This window comes from Microtus oregoni, unplaced genomic scaffold (genome assembly GCF_018167655.1).
Source record: "Microtus oregoni isolate MIOR12 unplaced genomic scaffold, Mior012 000025F_ref0000491, whole genome shotgun sequence".
NCBI classification, from domain to species: domain Eukaryota; kingdom Metazoa; phylum Chordata; class Mammalia; order Rodentia; family Cricetidae; genus Microtus; species Microtus oregoni.
The window spans coordinates 24,477,040-24,503,283 of NW_024543084.1; the positions used below are offsets into that span (position 1 = coordinate 24,477,040).

General features: G+C 48.7%; 1 protein-coding gene across 2 annotated transcripts in view; it reads left to right on the plus strand.

The window, feature by feature from the left end:
- Positions 1-8,547: 8,547 nt before the first annotated feature.
- The window catches only part of Slc25a42 (solute carrier family 25 member 42), a 29,474-nt gene continuing 11,777 nt past the window's right edge, over positions 8,548-26,244 (plus strand). The window contains exon 1 of one of the 2 annotated variants that reach the window (XM_041674960.1): positions 8,548-8,673. The gene's annotated coding sequence lies outside the window, so the exon portion shown is untranslated. Of the gene's footprint in view, positions 8,674-16,236; positions 16,289-26,244 lie in introns of those variants that run through there. The other variant, XM_041674961.1, reaches the window with a different exon arrangement.

Sequence of the window (26,244 nt, forward strand, 5' to 3'; positions counted from 1 at the left end):
ATGCTCCCTTTTCTCTTCCAAATCTCTTAGGTAGAAAAGCAGCTAGGTTCCTTTTCTACTAATCATTCTGCTTCCTCAGTCAGTACCAGATATTAGGAAAGAGTTTTTAAAAAAAAAAAAAAAGTTGAGGATGGTCCCCAAACTCCTCTACGGGAATTGGTGAAAATGGCCTTTGAAGTTTTTAATGCCTGAGAGGAATCAGATGAGTCTTCCAGACAGACAAAGCTACAACAATCTACAGGCCCAGGCCTTAGCAGCTGGAAGGGGGACAATAGAAGCCAATCACAGGGCTCTATCAAGTGTGGGCTAAAGTGGCACAATATTGCACTACACCTGCTCCGAGGTTGTGCCCTATCTGCCAGCAACCTGGACACTGGAAATCACAGTGCCCCCATGCGGACTTGTCCTCTATGCCAAGCCATGGAGGTCTGGCCTCATCACCATCGGCAAGCGAAACTGTGCCAGCCTTCAAACGTCTCAGCCTTGCAGAGGATTGACGCTGCCCAGACTAGGGTCATACTACAAGTGGCAGGTAAGTCCATTACTTTTATTCTCACTCGGGCCTTAAGTTTCCCTCACCAATTTCAGCTATGGGGGTAGACGGGACCCATTCCTCCCCACTTAAAACTTTGCCACTGCCCTACTATCTTGCAGGACATTTTGTTCTCATTCTTTCTTAGTGATACCGGCTTGCCCAGCACATTTACTTGGGGGAAATATCTTTAGCCGCTTCCCCAAATCTTCGTTCTGCTTCTTGGAGCCCCCTTTTAACCCCACCCATCTCCAAGATTCTATTTTACAGGTTCAATCCTCCTGCCAGCCGTGTGCCCAGGCCAACCCACAAGGAGCTCTCCACATACACCAGCTTCGTGGACACCAACCGGACAAAAATTGGCAGGTTAATTTCACCCATATGCCTACTCATAAAAAACTCTGTTATCTCTTAACACTTGTGGACACTTGTACAGGATGGATAGAAGCGTTTCCAGTCTCCAGGGAAACAGCAGATGCCGTAGCTCAGGGTCATGGAGCTCATGTCAGAAGCTCTCAACATCTCCTGGACAATTGGACTCATCAAACAACTAACCAAGCTCTCCACTGAATTCAGGTTATCTTGGCCCTCGCCTCAGGGCCACCCCCACCCCATGTTCCCCTACAGGCCTGAGCCCTTTCTCCTTAATCATCACCTCCCAGTCCAAATTCCTCCACTGGCGGGGTACCTACCCTCCCTCTCCCTTTTAAAGTCCCTTCTCCATTCACACACTGACAGTTGTCTCCCTGCCCCCACACCAGTGGACCCTAGTGCCCCTAAACCTGCCCTGCTCTCCCCAGGGGAGAGAGCACTCCTCAAACAGTTAACTCCTAGGTCTCTCAAACCTCGATGGACAGGACCTCACATGGTAATCCTCACCACACCCTCGGCTGCCAAGCTCTTGGGACACCCATGCTGGTACCATCTCTCCAGGCTCAAGTGGGCACCTACTCAAGACACTTGGTCTGTCCAGCAGTCAGGACCTTCCATCCTCCGGTTTTCCAGGATGCCGCAATGAAGGGCCTACTTGCTCCTCATCCTGGCACACTCATCTTTAGCAATAACAATTTTTTTTCCTAGCCACCTACCTTCTCATCACCCCCAAGGAACAGCTGCCTACCTTCTCCGGGATGACAGTTCATGGGATGCCTTTCCAGCCACACCTCACTAAACGTGAACACCTGGCTCTCCCCTTCCCCATGCCACCCCGTGCCCGCAGGAAGTAGCCAGATTTGAGTCTACGCTCTTTTTTCCCAAAGAGAGCCTAAATGTTTGTCATAATTACCATTCTAATTTTCTGTCATCCCTATATCCAAAGAGTCTGGAATGTCAAGTTGGGAGCATAGGCCCCAGTCCCTTGCATCTATCCCAGCCCCCAGGCCTGGTCTGGACTCCAAATCCCAGCAGGCCCCGCTAGGGTATTTAAGTGATCCCCCCCCCCCCCCAAAGAGGAACACTTGGTCTCCCTTTCTTCCTCCTGGGGGTCGCTTTTTTCGAGGCTTCCTGGTTTCCCCCATGAGTCCACCTGAGAGTACAGAACTCCCATTAAACCTGGATATTTCTTAATTTGGCTTGATTGGGAATTTTTGTGTCAGCAGGGAGCTTACGTTAGGAAATATTCCTAATACTAAGCCCTGGTTTAAATGTGTGTGTCATCATGCCCAGTTATTTTTTTTATTTTTTTATTTTTTTTGGTTTTTCGAGACAGGGTTTCTCTGTGGCTTTGGAGCCTGTCCTGGAACTCGCTCTGTAGACCAGGCTGGTCTCGAACTCACAGAGATCCGCCTGCCTCTGCCTCCCAAGTGCTGGGATTAAAGGCATGCGCCACCACCGCCCGGCCATGCCCAGTTATTTTTGTTTTGATTCTTAAAGCAGTATTTTTATGATTTTTAATTTTGTGCATATGTGTGTGCAAATACCTGTGGAGGTCAAAGGCATCCTCTGTAGCTGGAGATACAGTCACGTGTGAGCCACCTGATGTGGGTGCTTGGAACTGAACTCGGGTCCTTTGGAAGAGCTGTACGTGCTCTCAACTACTTAGCCTTGTTGTTGTTGGGTGGTGGTGGTGGTGGTGGTGGTGGTGGTGGTGGTTTTTTGAGTCAGGGTTTCTCTGTGTAATTTTTTTTTTTAGACAGTCTCTCACATAGGAGAGAATAGCCTTAAACTACTGATCCTCCTGCCTCTGCCTCCCCAGGGCTAGGATCCCAGGGTTCCCCACCTTGCTCTGTTGTTAATGACTTTTCATTGTTTACAAATCTCTGAGACTCCAGGACCATGAGCCCCATTTTCCAGATGAGACAGAGACTTAATTCATTCCAGAGGCCCACATGGCTTTGAGGCCCTGGATTGCCCTCCTGCCCCACCACTTAACTACCCTTGCTTTCCCTAATCTTGGTCAGGTGACTTTTGGCTTTAGTTGATCTTTGGCCCTGAAGACAGCCCTGGGATTCCCAGAGGAGAGGAAGCAAGCAGTAGAGACAGTCTTGCCTGAGGCCAAGCATTCAGAGAGGCTGTGATCCCTGCCAAGTGCTCTCCACCATAGGGCCACAATGGAGTGTCAGCTGCTGCTGCTGCTGCCAAACCCAGACCCAGCCAGTGCCTCTGGCACCATTGGCAGAGGCAGCTCAGTGCTGGACCACTGCCTGACCCTTGCCTCAGTTGGCATTGTTGGTAGGGAACCTTGAGGCCTTCCAGGAGCTTACCTCCCTCCACCGTCCCTCCTTCCTCCCTGCATCGCATCAAAGCCTGGTTCTCTGTTCTCTGGATGGGGACACCAGCCCCTTTGTGGGGCCATTTAACTCTATTATTGCTAGAGCTGTTACGGCTGGAACCTGGGCTCTGGTGGTTCTAACAAGGCAGGCTGAGCCATTCAATTAAAGACCCAACTAGGTCTCAGGCTGGGGCTTTGCCTAGCGTGCCTGAGGTCCTGGGCTCCCTCCCAGCATCTCACTAACCAGGTGCGGTGGCACACACTTGACATCCCAGCACTCACTAGGAGTTCAAGGACATCCTTGGCTACAAAACAAGTCTGAGTACAGTGTAGGCTATATAAGATCCTTTATTAAAAATTAAACATGGCAGACATGGCATGGTGGTATAGGCCTTTAAATCCCAGCACTGGAGAGGCAGAGGCAGGTGGATCTCTGAATTTCTGGCAAACCTGGTCTACATGATGAGCTCCAGGACAGCCAGGGCTATATAGTGACACCGTTACATCAAAGAGTGTGGCAGACACAGATGGTTTCGTGGCTATGAGAATGCTTGCTCTGCTACGCAAGCACAAGGTTCGGAATCCCCATCCCCAGCACCCACGTAAAAGAGTTGGGCATGGCCACACCAGCTTGTCATCCCAAAGCTGGACCAAGTGGGCAGAAACAGGAGGATGTCTGGGACTTGCTGGCTATCAGCCCAGTCTGGATTCAGGGAGAGGCAGAGAGCAAGGGTACAACCAGTGTACAGCAAGAAACGGGATTCCTAGCTGGGCGGTGGTGGCGCACGCCTTTAATCCCAGCACTCGGGAGGCAGAGGCAGGCGGATCTCTGTGAGTTCGAGACTAGCCTGGTCTACAAGAGCTAGCTAGTTCCAGGACAGGCTCCAAAAGCTATATATATATATATATATATATATATACATATATTCCAGAAATAAAAATATAAAAAGTCTAGGAGAATGAGAGCAGACTGGCAGCAGCTTTCTCAGTGGCTTAAGGATTAATTAACTGGCCGGGCGGTGGTGACGCGCGCCTTTAATCCCAGCACTCGGGAGGCAGAGGCAGGTGAATCTCTGTGAGTTTGAGGCCAGCCTGGTCTACAAGAGCTAGTGCCAGGACAGGCTCCAAAGATACAGAGAAACCCTGTCTCGAAAAACAACAACAAAAAACCCCCCAACAAAACAGCAAAAAAAAGGATTAATTAACAGTGGGTTACTCCACTATAAAGCCCATAGCTCTGTTTGCGAGACTGAGTAGGGGACTTGGAATGGAAGTTTCCACCCAAACATTCCAGACTTTTTGGATATATGGATGCCAGCGGCTAAGGTGAAGCTTTAACCCAAACATTCCAGACTCTTTGGGTGTAAGGATGTTAGGGACTGGGGTGACATTTTCTTTTTTTTTTGGGGGGGTGACATTTTCAACCGAACAATGGGATGGATGTGACCTCTGACTTTGGTTGTGCATTTCCCATATCCTTCCCTGTCATTTAAAACTTGCTGTGTCAGGGGAGCAGAACCTAGGTAAACACTGCCAGGGAGAGACAACGGACTGAATACAAACACTGCTTTAACTGAGAAAAATCCTGTTAATGAAAATAACAAAAGAAGGGCAGTTTGTATCTGAGTTTTACCTTGAGGTTGTAAAAATTCTTTTGTTATTGCCTAATGCTTGCTATAAAAGGAGGAGTTCAAAAACCGGCCTTTGCCACAGCCTCATAAATCCATCTCTGGCTGTGGTCTCAGCTAGCTGATAAGCTTTTTGTGCCATGCAGATTTATTTTCTAATTTTTTATTTTTTCCTGGAATAAAGTTTGCTTCTGGTTTATAAACTTTGGTGGTGTGTCCCCATCTTTGCGTGACCCCCATGGACCCAACACTATGTGGTGCTGGGAAGTGAACTCAGGTCCTCTACAAGAGCAGGCAGTGCTCTTAGCCACCAAGCCATCTCTCCAGCCCCACGAGTGTCTCTTTAGAATGTCTTCTTTTCTACTGGGAAGGCTGCAGTGAATGAATCCGTGGAGAGTCCCACAGTGGCAGGGAGATAATGGCTTCTGCAATATGAGTTGTCTATTTGAACTTTGGGGAGGAAGATTGGGGGCTTTACGCAACTCTGAAATCTGAGTCTATATATATGTATATATATATATATATATATAATGGTTTATTTAACTTTATTTTATGTGCATTGGTGTGAAGTGTCAGATCCCCTGGAACTGATCTTCAGACAGTTGTGAGCTGCCATGTGGGTGCTGGGAATTGAACCCGGGTCCTCTGGAAGAGCAGTCTGTGCTCTTAACCACTGAGCCATCTCTCCAGCCCTGAAATCTGAGTCTTAATATTAAGCTTAACCCGAATTCCTCACAAGATCGTCTGAAATTGCTCTGCCCAAAACTATAGTAAATAAGAGTTCATCTTTGGAGCTGGGCAGTGGTGGCACACGTCTTTAATCCCAGCTCTCTGGGAGGCAAAGGCAGCTGGATCTCTGAGTTCAAGGCCAGCCTGGTCTACAGAGTGCATTCCAGGACAGCCAGAGCTATACAAAAAAACCCTGTCTCGAGAAAAAAGAAAGCCAGGAAGTCAGAGAAGAGAATGTCCTGGGGACAAGGAACATAGGGTGGTGTACATCCCTCAGCTGTGAGCACCTTCAAAGCCTCCCCATGATCCTCTGCTTCACCAAGAAGCAGGGCCTTGGGCGTGTACAGGCCATTGCACAGGTGTGTGGAGGTCGAAAGACGACTTCTGAGATTCTGATCTCTCTCTCCATCATGAGGGTCCTTAGGCCTGGTGGCCAGACCAGTGCCTTATGAAGAACCAGCCTGCCTCCATCTTGGGGTTCAAAGTCATCAGACAGTAAAAACAACTAGGCTTATTCCTGTTTATGATTAAATTTGTTTCTCAAAGATTGCCCTATGGCCCACCTGTAACCTTAACTACAAATGGTTTTGTACTGACTGTTCCAGGAAATAGCAACCATGCCTCTGTTTCAAGAAGTTGGTCTATCCACCTTGTTATATGACCAGCTTGCTGGGCGGTGGTGGCACACGCCTTTTAATCCCAGCATTCAGGAGCCCAGAGACAGGCGGATCTCTGTGAGTTCGGGGACAGTCTGGTCTACAGAGTGAGTTCCAGGACAGTCTCCAAAAAGCTATAGAAAAACCCTGTCTCAACGCCCCCCACTCAAAAATAAAAAAATAAAAATAAATAAAAACAACAAATCCCCACCTTGTTATAACCACCTTGCTATGTTTCTTGCCATGGTCACCTTGTGACCACTTCACAACCATACGTCTTTGTTTCATTAGGTCATTATAACTACCTTGAAAGGCTTCTGTTCAGCCCCACCCCCACCCATTTGCCTGCCAAATTCCCCATTTGGAAAGCCCCTACCCCTGAGCTATAAAAACCTTATCTTCCCCATGTCCAATGTTGATCACTTGAACCCCACCTTCAGAAGAGACAGCCCAAGTACACACACACACACACACACACACGCACGAATTTTCCTTTAGTTAGTTGCTTGCTTTAATTTGGCAATAATTTAGGTGGGTCTTAACATATACCCACTGAGCTATTTGGGTGACTTCTTTGTTCTGCTTCTATACAGGGTAGGAGGGAACAGGACTGAGTCTCAGAATTGTTCTCCCCAAGGCTTGAGCACAGTAACTCAGATTTCTCTGTTCCCCATTTCCTTACTCCCTTTTCAAGGAGTTCAGAGTTTTACATACAAGTTGAATAGCTAGAACCGGGCGGTGGTGGCGCAGGCCTTTAACCCGAACACTCCTGCCGGGCGGTGGTGGCGCACGCCTTTAATCCCAGCACTTGGGAGGCAGAGGCAGGTGGATCTCTGTGAGTTCAAGACCAGCCTGGTCTACGAGAGCTAGTTCCAGGACAGGAGAGAAACCCTGTCTCGAACCCCCCCCCCAAAAAAAACCCTAACACTCCGGAGGCAGAGGCAGGCAGATCTCTGTGAGTTCGAGGCCAGCCTCGTCTACAAGAGCTAGCTCCAGGGGCTGGAGAGATGTGCTCAGAGGTTAAAAGCACTGCTTGTTCTTCCAGAGGTCCTGAGTTCAATTCCCAGCAACCACATGGTGGCTCACAACCATCTTTAAGGAAATCTGGTACCCTCTTCTGGCCTGCAGGCATACATGCAGACAGAATACTGTAAAAATAAATAAATTAAAAAAAAAAAAGAGCTAGCTCCAAGACAGGCTCCAAAGCTACAGAGAAACCCTGCCTTGGGAAAAAAAAAAACAAACAAACACAAATTGAATAGCTAAAGTGCTGTACAAAGAACTTGACCTCTCTGTATTAGTTTCTGTGTTCCATTTGACTCGTGATTGTGTATTGTTGGGCTAATTCACTTATGGCTTAGCAGGGTCAGGTCCCACAGGGAAGTCTTAAGAACTTGTGAAGGATAAAGATTGAACCCAGGGACGTCAACTTCAGAAAATCAGACAGATACCGTCAGCACGATTCCACTTTTGATTTTCACGTTTGCACACGAGCTCGAGTTGCAGAGGGAGGCTGAGTGATCTGGCGTTTCTAACCTTTGTGTCTTGTCCAGGGGAGCAGTAGGGGAGGGAAGGGTTGAGAATTAACCAAACGTCCTTCAGCTGTCAAGGACAGGTCTAAGTTCAGAGAGGAGTAACGCCTCTGCGCTGTGCAGAAACCCGAGGAGACAGCACCTGCTAGGAGACCAACCCGGGCAGAACGAATAGCTACGGTCTGCGCTTGGCGCGCCGGGTCTCCCGGAGGCTGCACCGCCCACGGCTGCTGCGATTGGTTACGGGAAGTGTACGTCTTTAGAACCCAATCGTCGTCTCCCTCCCGGCTACACTCTCCGTTCGTCCAGCCTCGCCCTCTCCGGGCACCAGCTTACACCAGTCCCGACTTTGCTTTTCAGAGATTGGCCGAGAGCGCTGCCCGTTTGGTGGTGCTTGGCTTCCAACCTCGCGCGTCTCTAGGTCCCGCCTCTTCCCTTCAGTTATTGGTCGAGAGCTCTGCCCGTTTTCTCCGGGCTCCAATCCTTGCTTCTGTCTCTCTGAGCAGCGAACTCAGAACAAGCACCGCCTCTCTCCGTAGCTCCGCCCACGCCCCCGGCAATTGGTCGAGCGTTCTGTCTGTTTTCCGCGGGTTCTTGCACGCCTCCCCGCCCAGCTTCCCTGCTCGGACCCGGTGCCGACCGCTCGGAGAACCAGAGCCGCCCCTCCATGGAGCTTCGCCCCCTCCACCACCGATTGGTCAGAAACAATGTCCGTCCGCGTCGCGCTTCCCAATTCTCGCCGTCTCCGGCGCTGACTGGTCAGAACCTGGCCAATGGCGGCACTGCCTGGGCCCCGCCCGGGCCGCGAGCTTCGGGCCCCGCGAGGAGGGGCTGCGGCGGCTGAGGCGGCTGTGGCGGCGGCGGCGGAGGCGACGCGTCCGGGCAGGTGAGTGCAGCTCCAGGAGCGCAGGCGCCGCGGGGTGGCTGGGTCCGCGCGGCTCGGGCCGGGGGGGAAGCGCGGCACGGGTCGTTCCGTTGTGACAGCAGTGTCGCGAGCGCCGAGGTGACAGATCCCCTCTCACTTCGGGGCGCGCGTCCTGGGGTCCTTACGGCCAGGCCGAACCCTGATCTCACACCGACCTGCCCTGCGGGTGACAGCCCCGCGGAGGCCGAGGTGGCATCGCGCACCCCACTCCCGTGCCTCGGTGACCCATCCCCTCACCGATCTTCCCTGTCCGTCTGTCCCTCTCTGTCCCTCCTCGGAATCCGGTGGAAGCTTCGGGTGCCATTCGGCTGCGGTTGCCCTCTGCTGCACACGTGCACCTGGTGCTTTTCCCGGTCCCCGTCGTTCAACCATCGCTTCATTCCCAAAGCAAAACCCACCTAACTTTTCCCTTGTAGTTTAAAAAAAATTGCTTTTTTTTCCTGTGTAGTTGTGCGCGTGTTGGTGATTTATTTTTGGAGGCAGGGTTTCACTGTGTAGACCAGGCTGGTCTCGAACTCAGATCTCTCTGCCTCCGCCTTCCAAGTACTAGGATTAAAGGTTTATGCCACCGCACTTGGCCCCTTGTTGTTTTAACAGTGTTTTTTTTTTTTTTCCTACTTTTTCATTTTATTGTTGTATTTATTGATTACTTACTTTCGGGGTCAAGTCCACACTTGCTCTGTGGCGCAGACTGTCCTTGAACTCTTATGAAGAGTGCTTGAGGTGAAACGGGTCAGCAGGTTCTAACCCCAGGGTCCAACTGATGAGAGAACTAACTTCCAAAAGTCCTCTGACCTCTACGTGGGCTCTATGGTGTGTGCATGCACGCGCGCGCGCACAGACACACACACACACACACAATATATATATATATATATATATATATATATATATATATATAATTTTTTTTTTTTTTTTGGTTTTTCGAGACAGGGTTTCTCTGTGGCTTTCGAGCCTGTCCTGGAACTAGCTCAGGCTGGCCTCGAACTCACAGAGATCCGCCTGCCTCTGCCTCCTGAGTGCTGGGATTTATAATTCTTTTTGTTTGTTTGTTTATTTTTTGACCCCATTTTACCAGCCACAGATCTGAAGCCCTAGAATGCTGATCAGGCTCTGAGCTTACTCTTCAAGCCCATTCCGGTCAGTGGCTGGTTGCTTATGTTTATCTCTCTGGGGCTGGTGGAGGAGGGGAACCCCTACCGTACTCACTCCACCCATTCCCAGGCATTTCTCCCAAGTCGTGACTGATTGGATCCGGAAATGCTTAGTTGGAAGACACAGCCCCTAGGTGGCTGCCTGAGCGAGCGTGTGTCCCCAGGTCTTGGCGGGTGTGGAGGTGTTGAACATCTGGGGTGCTGCTGGTTGTGGTCAGACCAGGCCCTCTTCGTGACCTGCCCAAGCTCCTTGACTGCTAAGCAGTAAGGAAATACTTCTCAGAGTTGGGAGGGATAGTGTTTCAACTGTATAAAGCTTCCAGTGAAAAAGCTGGGTTGGGGAAGAAAGATTTTTCTGGAAGTTTTGTAGTTCTCCTGAGTCCAGTTTATATGTGTGCAGCATAGAAGGAGGATGGTGGAAAATCAATGACGGTCTTTTTTTCTTGTAAGACTGACCCTGTGCTGTCACTCTCGGTGCTCTCCCCTTTCACAGAGGATACTGCCAGAATGTCCCTCCTGGTCATGTCACCTTCAGCTTCTCCTGTGGAAACTGTAGCCTTTGGGACTTCCCATTCAGTTTTAAGCAAGGTCATGGGGTGCAGCTCAGTAGTAGAATACTTCTGTAGTATTTTCAAGGCCTTGGGTTTTACCCTCAGCTTTGCAAAAAAATTATAATAAGAATATGTGTGTGGTGTGTACACATGTATATGAGACTGTATTTACATGCATATGTGTGTATACAAATGTTCTTTTTGTGTATGAGTGTGGTGTATATGTGCACATGTGTGTAGATGCACATGAACACACAGAGGCCAGGGGAGGATGTCTGGTTTTGCTCCAGCACTCATGCCTGACTTTTTACATGGGTGCTGGGGATTTGAACTTGGGTCTTCATGCTTGCCTGCCAGCAAGAGCTCTTACCTGCAGAACCATCTGTTCAGCCTCTATGTGCACATTCTTCTTTCTTTCTTCCTTCCTTTCTTTCTTTTTTTCTTTCTTCTTTCTTTCTTTCTTTTTTTTTTTTTTTTGAGACAGGGTTTCTTTGTGTATCTTCGCCTGTCCTGAAATTCACTCTGTAGACCAGACTGTCCTAAACTCACAGAGAATCGTCTACCTCTGCCTCCTGAATGCTGAGATTAAAGGTGCACACCACCACTACCCAGCTCATTCTTTTATACACACATATATAGACTGTGCATATAAAATTAAAATTTGATAAGGTAAGTGTAAAATGTAGTTACAAAATCAGTACATGCTAGCAATGGTATACTTAATTCTAGTTCTTGGAAGGCCGGGGCAGGTGGATCTTTGTGAGTTTGAGGCCAGCCTGGTCTACACAGTGAGTTTCAGAATAGCCAGGGCTACATAGTGAGACTCTGTTTCCAATAAATTAGATTGTCAGTCATTCTGTGCATACCTGTGGCCCTAGTTCCAGGGAGGCTGAGTCTGGAGGGTAGTGAGTTCAAGGTCAGCGTGAGATACTTAGCAAGACCCTGTAGAACATAGTAAGACCTTGTCTCAATAACACCAAACAGCCAGAAAACCCCAGAAGTGCCTGTTTGGTACCCATAACCACCACCTCAGCATTTAGGAGGTGGAGACAGAAGTATTAGGAGTTCAAGGTCATCTTCAGCTACACAGCAAGTTCAAGATCCACTTGGGTTACTTGAGACCCTGTGTCAAGCAAAGCAAAAAACAGCTATCAAATAACAAGATTATAGCTGACTGTGGGTTCTGCATAGGCTCATGCTGCATGGGGTCAGTAGGGAATGAGTATGGATGGGTCAGCACCCTGCTTCCCATGTGCAGCCCCTCAGAGAGCCCCCGTCTTCATGTTTAGGCGCAACTGCCAGGGCCAGGTCAAGGAAACTACAAACTAACTAGCTTTATTCTCTTGGGGAAGAAGTGGAAGGCCTGTTTCCTCCAGTAGCCTGCTCAGACAGGATTGTTTTAAGGGCTCTCCTGGCCCTGTGGCCGGTTAGCAGTGGTGCAGGAGAGCCTTTGATCTTTCCCCTTGGATGTCCTGGCTCAGGAAGCAGCCCTTACAATGAACTTCTGTTCCTCTCCATAGTGAGGTGGAAGGACCTATCCCAGTCCCTCTCTGCAGGTCCAAGAAGAAACCTTGGAGAGAACACAAGATGAGACCTGCCGTCATGGAATGGTTGTTTGAGATTAACTTGGAGGATGGAATCTCTGACCCCAAATGGCATCCCAAATTGGGTCTTGATATTTTGTGATAAGGCACCCCCCAAAAAACAGTTTGAGGCAGAGATGATAGCTGACTGGTCTTGTACAAACATGAGAACCTGAGTCCTAGAACCTGTATGAGAAAAGTATGAAACCCGGGCAGGAAGGTGGAGACCAGTGAGTCCCTGGGGCTGGCCGATCTGCAGGCCTAGCTTGATATGTCAAGCCGTAAGCCAATAAGAGAAACAAGGCTAGAGCAGTGGTTCTCAACCTTCCTAACGCTGGGACCTTTAATACAGTTCCTCATGTCGTGAGGTACCAGGCACGTGCTATCTAGTCAGAGACACAGAGAGACACAGTTTTCTTTTTCTTTCTCTCTCTCTTTCTCTCCTTTCTACCTTTCTTTTTGTTTTTCAAGACAGGGCTGCTCTGTAGATCAGGCTGGCTTCGAACTCACAGAGATCCGCCTGCCTCTGCCTCCCAAGTGCTGGGATTAAAGGCATGCGCTACCACCGCCCAGCCAAGACACAGTTTTCAAAATAATACCCCAACCATAAAATTACTTCATTGCTGCTTCATGAATATAATTTTGCTATTGTTATGGCTCATAATGTAAATATCTGATATTGAACCTCCTAAGGGGGTCGAGACCCACAGGTTGAGAACCACTGGTCTAGAGGGCTAGCTCAGTTATTAAGAGTACCATTCCAGGGAGGCACCTGACAAGGACATACATATGTAAATGCATGCTTGTGTGTACATACAGACACGTACACACATGCATGCACACAAACGCCACACATACATGCATACTCCTGCACATGTTCATACACACGCACTCACACACACACAGGAAGAACTAGTCACCTGTTGCTCTGGTGTTGAAATGAAGGCCAGTGGTTCATGGCTGCTAGGCAAGTGTTTTGCCAGAGAGCTGTGCTCCCAGACCCATCTGTTATTTATTTATCTGTCTATTTATTTGTGAAACATAAATAAAAACATAACCCTGGATGTTCTGGAACTTTCTCTGTAGACCAGGCTGGCATAGAGTTCACAGAGATCCGCCTGCCTCTGCCTCCTAAGTGCTGGATTAAAGGTGTGCGCCACCACACCTGGCTATAAATGGTGTTTTAAAAAAATGCATTTTTCAGAGGCAGGTGGACCTTTGTGAGTTTGAGGCCATCCTGGTCTACATGAGCTAGTTCCAGGACAGGCACCAAAGTTACAGAGAAACCCTGTCTTGAAATACCAAATAAATAAATAAATGAATGAATGAATGCATTTTTCAGAGTGCTAGAAAGCTGGCGAGGTAGTTAAGAGACCTGGCAGTTCTTGCAGAGGACCCGAGTTTAAGCTCCCATCACCTGAATGGAAGCTCACAGCTATCTGTGACTCCAGTTCCAGAGGATTTCCTGTCTTCTTCTGGCCTCCTCAGGTACCTGTACACTTGCATGTATATAAATTTTTTTAAAAGATGAAAATAAGTATTAAAAAGGGAGGTTATTTTGAAAACTGCCTCTGGTGAGGTATGGTAGGTAGTACATGCCCAGAGGTAGTAGTAGGTAGTATTAACCCAGAGCTGGGCAGGTTGAGGCAGGAGGAGTCAGGCATTAAGGCCAATTTCAGCTACACAGTTAGTTTGAGACCATCCTAAGCTACGTGAGACTCTGTCTCAGGCTGTCTCAAAATAAATCAATAAGCCAGGCGTAGCAGAGGCAGGCAGATAGCAGAGGCAGGCAGATCTGTCTGAGTTTGAGGCCAGCCTGATATATATAGAGTTCTAGTCCAGCCATGGCAACACAGTGAGACTCTGTCTCACAAGTAGATAGATAAGGGATAGAAAGAGATGGCTCAGCAGTTAAGAGCACTGACTGCATTTTCAGAAGACCAGATTGCCAGCACTCAGCCAGCTCCAGCTCCAGGGGAATCCATTGTCCTCTCCTGCCCGCTGCAGTCTCTGTACACAATGGGTACACAGACATACCTGCAGGCAAACACCCACATACATAAAATAAAAATAAATAAACTTTTTCTTTTCTTTTTTTCTTCAAGACAGGGTTTCTCTGTGTAGCTGTTCAGGAACTCTGTAGACCAAGCTGGCCTCAAACTCACAGAAATCCACCTGCCTCTGCCTCCTGAGTACTGGGATTAAAGGTGTGTGCCACTACCGCCTGGCAAAAAAGTAAATAAACTTTTTTTTTTAAATTTTTTTAATATTTATTTATTTATTGTGTATACAATATTCTGTCTGTGTGTATGTCTGCAGGCCAGAAGAGGGCACCAGACCTCATTACAGATGGTTGTGAGCCACCATGTGGTTGCCAGGAATTGAACTCAGGACCTTTGGAAGAGCAGGCAATGCTCTTAACCACTGAGCCATCTCTCCAGCCCCAAACCTTCTTAAATGAATAAACAAATGCATTAATTGTAAAACTTCATTTGTGGCCAGGTGTGGTGCTTCAGGCCTGTAATCCTAGCACTTTAGTGCTGAACAGGAGGATGACTGTGGATTCAACACCAGACTGAGCCACAAATTGGACTTGGTTTGAGGTGGTATTTTTTTCAATTTATTTATTTTTATTTTATGTGCATTGGCGTTTTGTCGTGGGTGTCAGGTTCCCTGGAACTGAAGTTAGACAGTTGTGAGCCGCCATGTGGGTTCTGGGAATTGAACTTGGGTTTTCTGGAAGAGCAGTCAGTACTCTTAACCACTGAGCCATCTCTCCAGCCCTTGGGGGTATTTTTAGTTTTGGTGGGGAGGGTGGACCTGAGAGGAATGGGAAGCAAATGTGATCGAGGTGTGTTGTATGAGATTCCCAAATTATTATTATTATTATTATCTATTTATTTATTTATTTTGGTCTTTTGAGACAGGGTTTCTCTGTGGCTTTGGTTCCTGTCCTGAAACTAGCTCTGTAGACCAGGCTGGTCTCGAACTCACAGAGATCCGCCTGCCTCTGCCTCCCAAGTGCTGGGATTAAAGGCGTGCGCCACCATCACCCGGTTGAGATTCCCAAATTATTAATAAGAATATTATATTGGGGAAGAAAGAATAAAGGGAAAATAGCCATTTCACTTTTGGCAAGGGTCATGGCATAGGTTTAGGACACCTGCCTGACACTGGGAAGTCATGATTCCATCTCAGAACCGCACAAAAACATTCATTTTGTCCAGTTATTTTTTTCTTTATCTTTTCTGTGCATGTGTACAGGTCATGGTGTATGTCTGGAGATCAGAGGACAACCTGGAGTGTTCCTCCTCAGGGCCCCTGTTCTCAGCTGTGTACGCAAGGCTAACTGGCCCTTGGTCAATTTCAGGAACTCTCTTGTCTGCACTTCCCATGTCACCACTGAGATTACAGGTGCACATTTACCATCACACCTGTCTCCAAAGGGTCCTCGGTGTATTGCAGCTTCTCGGGGTCTCAGCCTTGTGTACAAGCCTTTTCTCTGCTGAGCCATCTCCCCAGCGCCAGAACTGTGTTTGTGTTTGTGTGGTGGTGGTGGTAGTTGTCCCTGTGTGTCTGCACACCTGTGTGTATATATGGAGCAGATGTTGTGTGTCTTCTTCTGTTGTGCTCCACTTTATTCCCCTGCGACATGGTCTCTCACTAAACCAGAAGCTGGCCATTTTGACTAGGCTAGTTAAGTGGCCAGTAAGCTCCTGGAATTTTCCTGTTTTTCTGACCCAACATTCAAGTTAATAATACATACAAGGCCATGCCAGTATTTTCATGTGGGTGCTTGGGATTTGAACTCAGGTCCTCTTTGAAAAGTTTTAAATTATATTTCTTTATTTGTGGAGAATTGGGGTAGAAGTGTGAGTGGGGTGCATGTGACAAGGAGCAGGTGTTGATGGAGATCAGAGGATTTGTGAACTTGGTTCTTTCTACCTACCATGTGGGCTCTGGAGATGAAACTCAGAATCAGGATTGGCACCAAACCCCTTTTATCCGATGAGCCCTCTCACACACCTAGAACCCCTGTCCTGCTTTCACAATAGGTGCCGACTGAGCCATCTCCCAGAGTCAGAAATACAGTGGAAAGGTTTTTTTTAAAAAAATATTTATTTATATATTTTGTATACAATATTCTGTCTGTTTGTATGCCTGCAGGCCAGAAGAAGGCACCAGACCTCATTACAGATGGTTGTGAGCCACCATGTGGTTGCCGGGAATCAAATTCAGGACCTTTGGAAGAGCAGGCAATGCTCCTAACTGCTGAGCCAGCCCCGAGGTTTTGTTTTTTTTTTTAATTTTATTTTATGGGTTTTCCTGCATGTTTGTCTGTGCACCACATGCGTGCCCAGTGACAGTAGAGGCCAGAAGAGCGCAGCAGATTTCCTGGAGCTAGAGTCAGATCTTTGTGAGTACCATGTGGGTGCTGGGTCCTCTAAAAAAAGAACAGCCAGTCCTCTGAAACACTGAGCAGCTCTCCAGCCCCAGAAACGCATTTTTAATTTTAAAATATAATGACTGAAAAGTAAGATTCTCTGGCAGTGGTGGTGCAGCATTCTGGTAATCCCAGAATGCTGTGGCAGAAGACTAGAGCATTCCAGGCTGGCCTGTGCTAAATAGTAAGATCCTGCCTGAAACAAAACAAAACAAAAACAACCAGGTGCTGGTCACGCACGCCCTTAATCCCAGCACTCAGGAGGCAGAGGCAGGCGGATCTCTGTGAGTTCGAGGTCAGCCTGGTCTACAAGAGCTAGTTCAGGACAGGCTCCAAAGCTACAGAGAAACCCTGTCTCGAAAAACCGGGAAAAAAAAGAGTAGAAGAGAAAAACACCCACCTTTCATCCCAGCACTCAGGAAGTAGGGGATCCCTGCATTTGAGGCCAGCCTGATTTACAGAGGGAGTTCCAGGAGATCCAGAGCTACACAGAGAAATCCTGTTTTGGGGGGCGGGGGGGGAGATCCAGTCTCAAAAATAAGTAGATAGGTAAGTCGGTAGGTAGATAGATAAAAGGAAAAAGTATTCTGTGGTATGAAAAGAAAGTTATATAGAATAGGAGCTCGTAACAGGGCTGGAGAAGTAGAATGCTGTCCCCTGTTGATCCTCCTGGGTCACTGTGCTATTTTTAAATGTGCCTGTTGGACATCTGTTTTCTTGCTGAGGCACCTTTTGCTGTAACCATCTTGCAAACATGCTCACATCCCAGGATATGCTCTGTGAAGAGAGCAGAGGAGAAGAATACACAGCTTGTACTGTGGTCCATTGTTTTGTTGTCTCGTTGTCGGGTATTAAGCTTTCACTGTGAGCCCAGTGAGGGTCTGTGAGACAGCACTTGTGAGGCTGAGGAGACTAGAGGATCCCTGGGCTATCTATTGAAACCCTGTCTCAGAAGTGATGCCAGGGATGTACAGACACTGACACTTGGCATCCTTATGAGGAGGAAAGATGGCGTAGAGAGAGCTGTTAGGGAGAGGGCCAGCAGGATATGAAGGAGTAGCTCCTGGAGTGATGGGACCACAAGCCAAAACCTTCAGGGCCGTTGGCAGCCACTAGGCCCGGGGCAGATTATCCTCAGAGCCTCCAGAGGGTCCTGATCCCACCAGGCCTCACAGCTAAACAGAAGGCTCTTCTCCACAGTCCCACATCAGCTCTGCTGTGACTGTTTGTGACAGCAACTCAGGCAAAGGGGACAAGCGCCTGTGACTCCAATGCTGGCCAGAAGTTCAAGGTCAGCTTGGCCCACTGTGTTTCAAAACATTGGAAAACAGCTGGGCATGGTGCTGCCTGCCTATGGCCCAGCACTGAGCATCTCAGCATTGGGAGGGTGAGGAAGGAGGGTCAGGAACTTAAGGTCAGCCTCAACTATGTACCTAGCTGGAGGCCAGCCTGGGCTACTTGATACCCTGTCTTATAACAAACACACACACGAACAAACAAACTTGCAGAGAGAGGATCCAGTCAGATAATGAGCTACTCTGTCATACTGGTTCTTAGATCCTTGTGTTTAAGTCCCCACTTCTGTCTCTCTTTCTCCTCCCTTCCGCTTCTCACTTTCCCGCTTCCTCCTTTCCTTCTTTCCTTTCTGACAAGGTTTCCACCATGTAGGCCTGGCTAGCCTTGAACTTGTCCTCCTACCTCAGCATTTCCAATGCTGGGATCACAGGTGTGTGCTACCATGTCTGGCTTCTCCCTTGATATCTTTCATTTGTTTTTGTGGTTCTGGTGGTGGGACTCAGGGTATTGTACATGTTAGGCAAGTTTTTTCCCATTGAGCTATGAGCTATATTATATTCCCCAACCATTTTTATTTTTAATTTTGATACAGGGTCTCACACTGTAGCCCAGGCTGGCCTTCAACTCTTTATTTTTTTGTGTATGGACGTGTAACTGGAGGTTTCTCTCCCACTCCCCAATTCTCAAATAACCACTCTGAGGCTTAATATTAATTACAAACTGTTTGGTCTATTAACTCAGGCTTATTATTAACTAGCTCTTGCTACTTGAATTAACCCATTTCTGTTATTCTATATTTTACCATGATGCTCGTGACCTTTTAACTCGCATCTTGCTTCTCTAGCAGCTGCTGCTATTTCCCTTGACTCTGCCTTCTTTTCCCCTTTATCTTTGCTTGGATTTCCCACCTGGCACTATTCTGCCTGGCTGTTGGACAAATCAGTTTCTTTATTAACCAGTGGTAATAAAACATATTCACAACATACAGAGGGACATCCCACATCGTGGATATTTTGCTTACATGTATATTTGTGCATCACCCACATGCCTGGTGCCAGCAGAGGTCAGAACATGACATCAGATCTCCTGGAACCACAGTTACAGATGGTTGTGAGGCACCATGTGTGTGCTGGGAGCCAAACCCCTGACTCCAAGGACAACCAATGCTCTTAACCTTGGAACTGTCTCTCCAGCCTGAGCTCACTAGGTCCTGAGACTGCAGGTCATCTTAGGTTATTTAGAAGCCGAAGCGGTGTATAGTACAATACACACAGTTGTAACAAAGATATTGTTTAGGGACCTAGGACAAGAAAAACAGCGTAGATGACAGAACTCACAGTTTGCTCAGGTGTGACTTTCTTGTCTGCAGAATGGATGGGTGCACCAAGCTTCTGGCAGCTCTGAGCAGGAGTCTAGGCTGCTGTCAGGAATCCTGCAGCCACTGCATCCTCCTCTGCAGTGTGTAGTCCCCTCATCCCACCCTGGAGGAAACAGTCCTGGTGCCCAGCTCCCAGCATGGTGGGAGGACAATCTGCTCCCTCTCAGGCCTTTCCCTAGAGCAGATGGCCCTTAAACATGGCAGAGAATAGCTAAGTGTCCTCCCAGCATTCAGGACTTGGTGGCGGAAGGATCAGGAGTTCAAGGTCATCCTCAGTTATATAGTTGAGTTGAGTTCAAAGCCCCTTTTTCAAATAAAGAGTCAGGCATGATGGCACACTCCCTTAGTCCTAGCACTGGGGAGACAGAGGTGGGAGGATCTCTGAGTTCAGGGCCAACCTGGGCTACACAGTATGACCCGCCTCACAAACAAACAGAAAGATGGTAGGGGAGCACTGGGCTGGAGTGCTGCATGGCCTATTTGATCCACTGGGCTCAGTCCTGCTTGCTTCCTTGTTAGGGAGCATACTAGCCAGCTTGTATATTTGCCCAGGAATATAGTGACAGAGGGAAGGACAGGGGTATAGAGGTCACATGGCCTCTAGTCACAGCAGCAGTAGGATCTGCCCCCATTCGGGGAAGCAGTAGAGACCTGCACAAGGACAGGAACAGCTGGTGAGGCTAAAGCACCATGCAGGCTCTGGTGCTTCCATGGCCCCCAGCCTGAGTGGGGATCTAGTGGAACAGGGTATAGGACCCACTTCTTTTAGGGGAGGAGCTCAAGACAGAGTTTCGCCGTGTAGCCCTGGCTGTCTTGGAACTCAGTCTGTAGACCAGGCTGGGCTTGAACACAGAGATCCTCCTGCCTCTGCTTCCTAAGTGCTGGGATTAAAGGCGTGTGCCATCCCCACCTGCGTGGAGAACCACTCGGCACAGGTAACACTGGCAAGAGTGAGGATGAGATTTTCAAGGTGGGTTTCAAAGAATGCAGAAATGTTTTTTAGCAGAGCAAAGTATGAAGATGTGGAGTTCAGAGTGTCCAGGTAATTTACCTACCTGTCCATCAAATAACTGTGAGTGACCAGGTGCAGAGCACTGCACTGTGGTGAGAACCTGGGCTTTTGACGTGAGCCGCAATAACTGAAGGGAGCCAGCATAGCACTCTAGAGCCTCTGGTAGTAGTGTGGTCGGTGAGAACAGAGGACAGTGACGTTTTGTACAATTATTTACCGTGGTGGGGGAGAATGTGCGTGAGTCAGTTCTGTCGGTTCACCAGACAGGCTCCAGAGATGGATCTGACCATCAGGCTCAACAGCAAAGTCTCTTCCTGCCGAGCTGTCTCACGGACTGTTTTTTCTTTTTTCAGTACATTCCCACCGAGCTATATGTATCCCCACTCCTATATGGACCTTCTCATCTTTGAGACAGTGTCTTGCTAAGTTGCCCCAGCTGGCCTGGGGCTTTCCATGTGTCCCACCTGGGCTGGCTTTGTACCTCAGACCCCTTGTGCTGAGTTAGCAGCTGTGCCTTGTGGCCAGAGCTGTCTGGGTCTTTTGAAATCTGAGAGATTGTGAGGCATGCATAGAGCTCCCAGCCAGGGTGACAGTCACAGTCCCCAGAGCACAGAGTGAGGAGCTTCCTCTGTCTTCAAGCCTGGCAGGCAGGGTTTCAGTCAACAGCCACCATCCCAGACACTCCAAACTCTATGAACTAGAAAAGAAACCAGCCTTTATCATTGACAGACTGATAGTAATTTGCTTCAGATGACTGTCATGGGATACACTGCAGACCTGTCACTGAGTAGTAGCCCCCTCCAGGGATAGGGTGGGGCTGGCCGCAACCCTGAGGCAGGGGTACAGGTAGACCTCCCTGGATAGCCAGAGATCTGACACTCAAGGATCTGAGGATGGAACCCAAGTCTCCTGCATGCTAACTAAGCTCCTCACCTGTCCTACCGTAGTTGCTGTCTTGGAGTTGTCACTGCATCACTCACCACCCACCTTGCTTGTTTAGGCCAAGGAAAAGCAGTAGGAGAGGGCGGGGCAGCTCAGTGGTAGAGTGTTTGCTGGCACCATGAGGTCATGGGTTCCATCCCTAGTACTGAACGGAAGTTAGTTGAGCCAAGTGTGGCGTGTATCTGTCATCCCAACATTCACAAGGTAGAGGCAGAAGGGTCAGGAGTTTACAGTTGTTTTCAGCTGCACAGCATGTTTTTTTTTTTTCTTGGTTTTTCGAGACAGGGTTTCTCTGTAGCTTTGGTGCCTGTCCCAGAACTAGCTCTTGTAGACCAGGCTGGCCTCGAACTCCCAGAGATCCGCCTGCCTCTGCCTCCCGAGTGCTGGGATTAAAGGCGTGCGCCACCACCACCCGGCTTGCACAGCATGTTTTTGGCCAGCCTCAAAAAATAGTACAAGACCCTGTTTGAAAGAGAAAACAAAAATGAGTAAAAGAGGGCTAGTGGATACAGCTCAGTGCTTCAGCAGTTTCTCAGCACCCAGAAGCCTTGCTTCAACCCCAGTACCAACAAATAAAATTGGATTTGAGCCAGGCATGGTGTAGCACATCTATAAATCCAGCGCTAAAGGAGACTGAGGCAAGAGGATCAGGAGTTCAAGCCAGCCTAAGCTACACGAGACCCTGTCTCAAAAACAAAGCTGGGTGGTGGTGCATAATTTAATCCCAGCACTTGGAAGGCTCTGACAGGTGGATCTCTGAGTTCCAGGCCTGCCTGGTTTACAGAGCAAGTACCAGGGCAGCCAGGGCTACATAGAGGAACCATGTCTTAAAAAACCAGAATGTATAAACGGCAACAACAAAAACAGAATAGAAGACATATCTTTCCTATAAACCAATTTGGGTCATACAGATCAATGTTTTCCCCTGCTCCATAGTTGGCACTTCATCTGCCCCCCATCACCCATACACACACACACCCTGAAGCAAAGTGACCATAGAAAGCAGAGCTAAGAGGTGGCAAAATGGCCACTTGACCAGGAGATGCTTACCTGACCTTACCTTAACTAGGAAATTCAGGCCTGAACACTGAGAGAACCCTGTGCTGTTTCTTCCCGGGCAGTGTCCTTATGGTGTTTCATCTTGAAGAACAGAGACTGGGGAAAGGAGTCAGGAGGGAACACAGATGAGAAAGACAGGATGGGGATGGCTGGGGGCAGTGTGTAACTGTAAATGTTTAACACTGGGGAAGGACATGAAGAAATAGCCAATAGACCCCAGACAAAGCCTGGCACCTGCAGCTCAGCACCAGTAACAGGATGGCAACACTGCCATCTGCTGTTTGATGTGAGGCTTGGTTCTAGTGTCGTCATCTGTGTCCTTCCTCTTTGTGTGTTCCACCCCTACCCACCTTTTACTGAAACCTTCAGCTCCTGGCCCTTCTGTACAGTGGTGCATTGTTTGCCTAGTCCCTAAGTGTGTCCTCCCTAGATGACAGAGCACCAGATAGAGTTCAAATAGTAAGCAAATAGCCTACTGTATTGTTTAGGAAACTGTGAGCGTGCTCAATACTGATGCTTTATGTTTGAGCTGGTACCTGCCCAGCAAGCAGCCTATACCCTCAGAGCACTTGCAGATGGTTTCTGTGTTTGCTTTCCAAGCCACCGTGGGTCGCTGTCCACCTGACCGAACCGCCTGCCTCTGGGGAGCAGAGCCTCTCAGATGGCGAGGCACATTCTGCGGAGTCCTCACATTCCCACTGTGGGCACAGGAGCCACATCCTGTCCTCCTGAACTGACATCTCACCTAGCTTTGTCCCAAGACAGGCACTCCAGAGCACCAGCTGGCTCATCACTGAGGCCAGGGTGATTATTATTATCTAAGGCGAGCCCAACCTTGAATTTGACCTTCCTGCAACAACTCCCAGTGCGGGGCAACAGACTGGCAGCACAGGAGACAGACGGAGGCCGGTATATTGCACCGGCTAGGAAATCGCCTCCCTACTAAGTGCTGTTGCCTATCCCAAGATTTTTAAAGTCATGCAGGCCTAGTCATACAGCCTGCCTCAGATGTGCTTTTCCCTGGCTTTTTCCAGGCTTGTAAAAGGCTGGGTAGCCTCATGTCAAGGCTAGGTATCCTGGCTGCCGTCCCTCAAGTGTGCTTTCCCTTGACTCATCTTCTACCAAGCTACCTATGGCATTAGCCTACAGCAAGCACAGGTTAACTAGTCCTGAGCCTGCTGGTTCAGAAACTGACTTCTGTCCCCGTCCCAGGACATGAGCTTGGAGAGTGACTCCCAAGTGCCAAGAGTCAGCTTGCAGGGCACTGAGCTGCTCAAGACACTGCTTGTGACAGAGTTATGTTCTATTTGACTTTGGGAATTGATGTCCAGCCTCCTCCAGCCCCACCCCTTGGCTCTTCCTCTGGGGTAAGTGAAGGCCTAATTAAGGAACACGTGGTTTTCTAGGACAACTGTGAGGTCTGGCCTCCCTAGGGAAAGGATCTCCTGCAGCTTTGGAGTCCTGTGCTAGGCTTGATTGAGCATCTCCGACAAGTAAGGGGGATTCCTCAGTAGAGGGTGAGTGAGCAGCCATGCATACACACCAGTAGCCACCCGGAGTCACTGTCACCTTTGTGGGTCAACAGGCTACAGCCTCCCTATCTACAGAAGATTTTTTTTTGTAGATTTTAGAGTGCTGGCAGTGGGGGTTGGGGAGCTTAAGATGTTACCCCACCCCTCCCCGCTGCCCTTCATTGGAGGATTCTAGGCAGCCCCTCTACCCCTAGCTCCTCACTGGGAAATTTCAGGCAGAGGTTCTATCAGTTTTACTCCCAACTCCCCATCTATAAAGCAGCCCTGGCCGTCTCCCTTTCAGACAGGTTAGACAGTTCAGACAGACAGAAAGGCAGGTCTGGCGTGGGATGCTGCCACTGTGCCCTGTTTGTGGTATATGTCTCACTCCTCCACACAGGCCGTTCACCCAGTGTGCACTCTGCCAAGAGGTCTTCTAGGAAACCAGCTAACAGCAAGCCCTACAGAAGGTGCCCCCTTAGTGCTCTGCATGTGCCCCGCAGTGACCGTACCGCCCCAAGGCCAGCACCTGCTCGAAAGCCACAGAGGCTGTCCTTCACTTGGCATTGTTTTGTAGCCTTTATTCCACCCATTCATTCTCATTTTCATTCTTTTTTTTTTTTTTTTTTGGTTTTTCGAGATAGGGTTTCTCTGTGGCTTTCAAGCCTGTCCTGGAACTAGCTCTGTAGACCAGGCTGGTCTCGAACTCACAGAGATCCGCCTGCCTCTGCCTCCCGAGTGCTGGGATTAAAGGCGTGCGCCATCATCGCCCGGCTTCGTTTTCTTTCTTTATTTGAGGCAGTTCCCCATTCTAGTGCTGGGGTGATAGGTGTGTCTCGCGGCACCTGTTTTTATGTGGCGCTGGGATGGGAAACCATGGCTTCCCGACTGCTAGGCAAGCACTTTACCAGCTGAGATGCAGCCGAAGCCCTAGTTTTAGTCTCTTTGATTTCAAAAGACAGGGTTTCTCTGTGTAGCCTTGGCTGTCCTAGAACTGGCTTTGTAGAACAGGCTGACCTCGAACTCAAGAGATTCACCTGCCTCTGCCTCCTCAGTGCTGGGATTAAAGGCGTGTGTCACCATTGCCTGGCTAATTTTAGTCTCTTTATAGTCTTGCATATTGCTTACTAGGGTGTTTTTATTTGTATTTATTTGTTTATTTATTTTGGTTTTTCAAGACAGGGTTTCTCTGTGTAGCTTCGAAGCCTGTCTTGGAACCTGCTCTGTAAATTTATTTATTTATTTTTAATTTTTAGGTGCATTGATGTTTTGTCTGCATATATGTCTGTGTTAGGGTGTTGGATCCCCTGCAACTAGAGTTACAGACAGTTGTTAGTGGCCATGTGGGTGCTGGGGATTGAGCCTGGGTCCTCTGGAAGAGCAGTCAGTGCTCTTAATCGCTGAGCCTTCTCTCCAGCCCCTGGAACTTGCTCTGTAGAGCAGACTGGTCTCACAGAGATCCGCCTGCCTCTGTCTCCCGAGTGCTGGGATTAAAGGTGTGCGCCACCACCACCTGGCTCAGAAATAGCTTTCTTTCACTTGTTTTGTTTTTCTGTTTTTGAGGTCTCATTGTGTATCACTGGCTTGTCTGGAGCTTATGATCCTCCTGCCTCATCCACTGGAGTGCATCAAAAGTAGCTTTTGGGCTGTTGTGACTCCTCCTGGGCTACTCATGAGCTGAGGAAAGAGGCTGGGCCCTGAGAGGGAGTGCTGGTGTCCCAGGATGTCAAACAGATAGGTGCCCAGGCTAGGTACCACAGACCTGCAGGGTAGATGATGTCACCACCACATGGGGCTGGTAGTGTCTTTGGAGTTGGTAAAACCGGCTGAGTTTTCAGGATACTCCTGGCTTTATAAGCAGCTTAACTTTCTAATTCATCAACTATGTCAGTAAAGCTCTGTACTCAGGCCGGACTCGGGGTTCAGAGTCCTCATCAGGTTTCTGATCTATCCCTGCCTCCTGACCCTGTATCCTATCCATGCTTCCATCTATCCATGCATCCATTCATCCATCTATCCATGCATGCATCCACCCATCCATCCATCATCTGTCATTCTGTCATTTCTCTGGGGATAGAACCCAGGACCTTACACATGAAAAGCTACCCCTTTTTTTTTTTCCTTTCTATTTTTGGTTTTTCAAGACAGTTTCTCCATGTAGCTCTGGCTGTCCTGCTGGAACTGCTGTGTAGACTAGGCTGGCCTCAATTCAGAGAGCTACCTGGCTTTGCTTCCTGAGTGCTGGGATTAAAAGTGTGTGCCACCATGCCAGGCTATTTTTTATTTTTAGGAAACAAGGTTTCACATTTCCCAGGCTGACCTTGAACTCCTCCTGAGGCCAAGGTGAGAGGTGTGCACAGTCGCGCCTGGACTTCAGACCTGTTTTATATAAACATACATTTTCTTTCCTGGCAGTGCTATTGGTAAAACAGTCTCATGCACTAGGCAAGGACACATATTTGTGTCACTGCCCCTTTATCATATATGTCATGTTTCCCACAGTTCCACTGGGAGGTGAGTTTTGAGGGTCAGTGCCCCAAAGTCCACAAGCACCTTTGATAAATGATGTGTCTGCTCAGAGCCTGCACAGCCTCATCCTCCT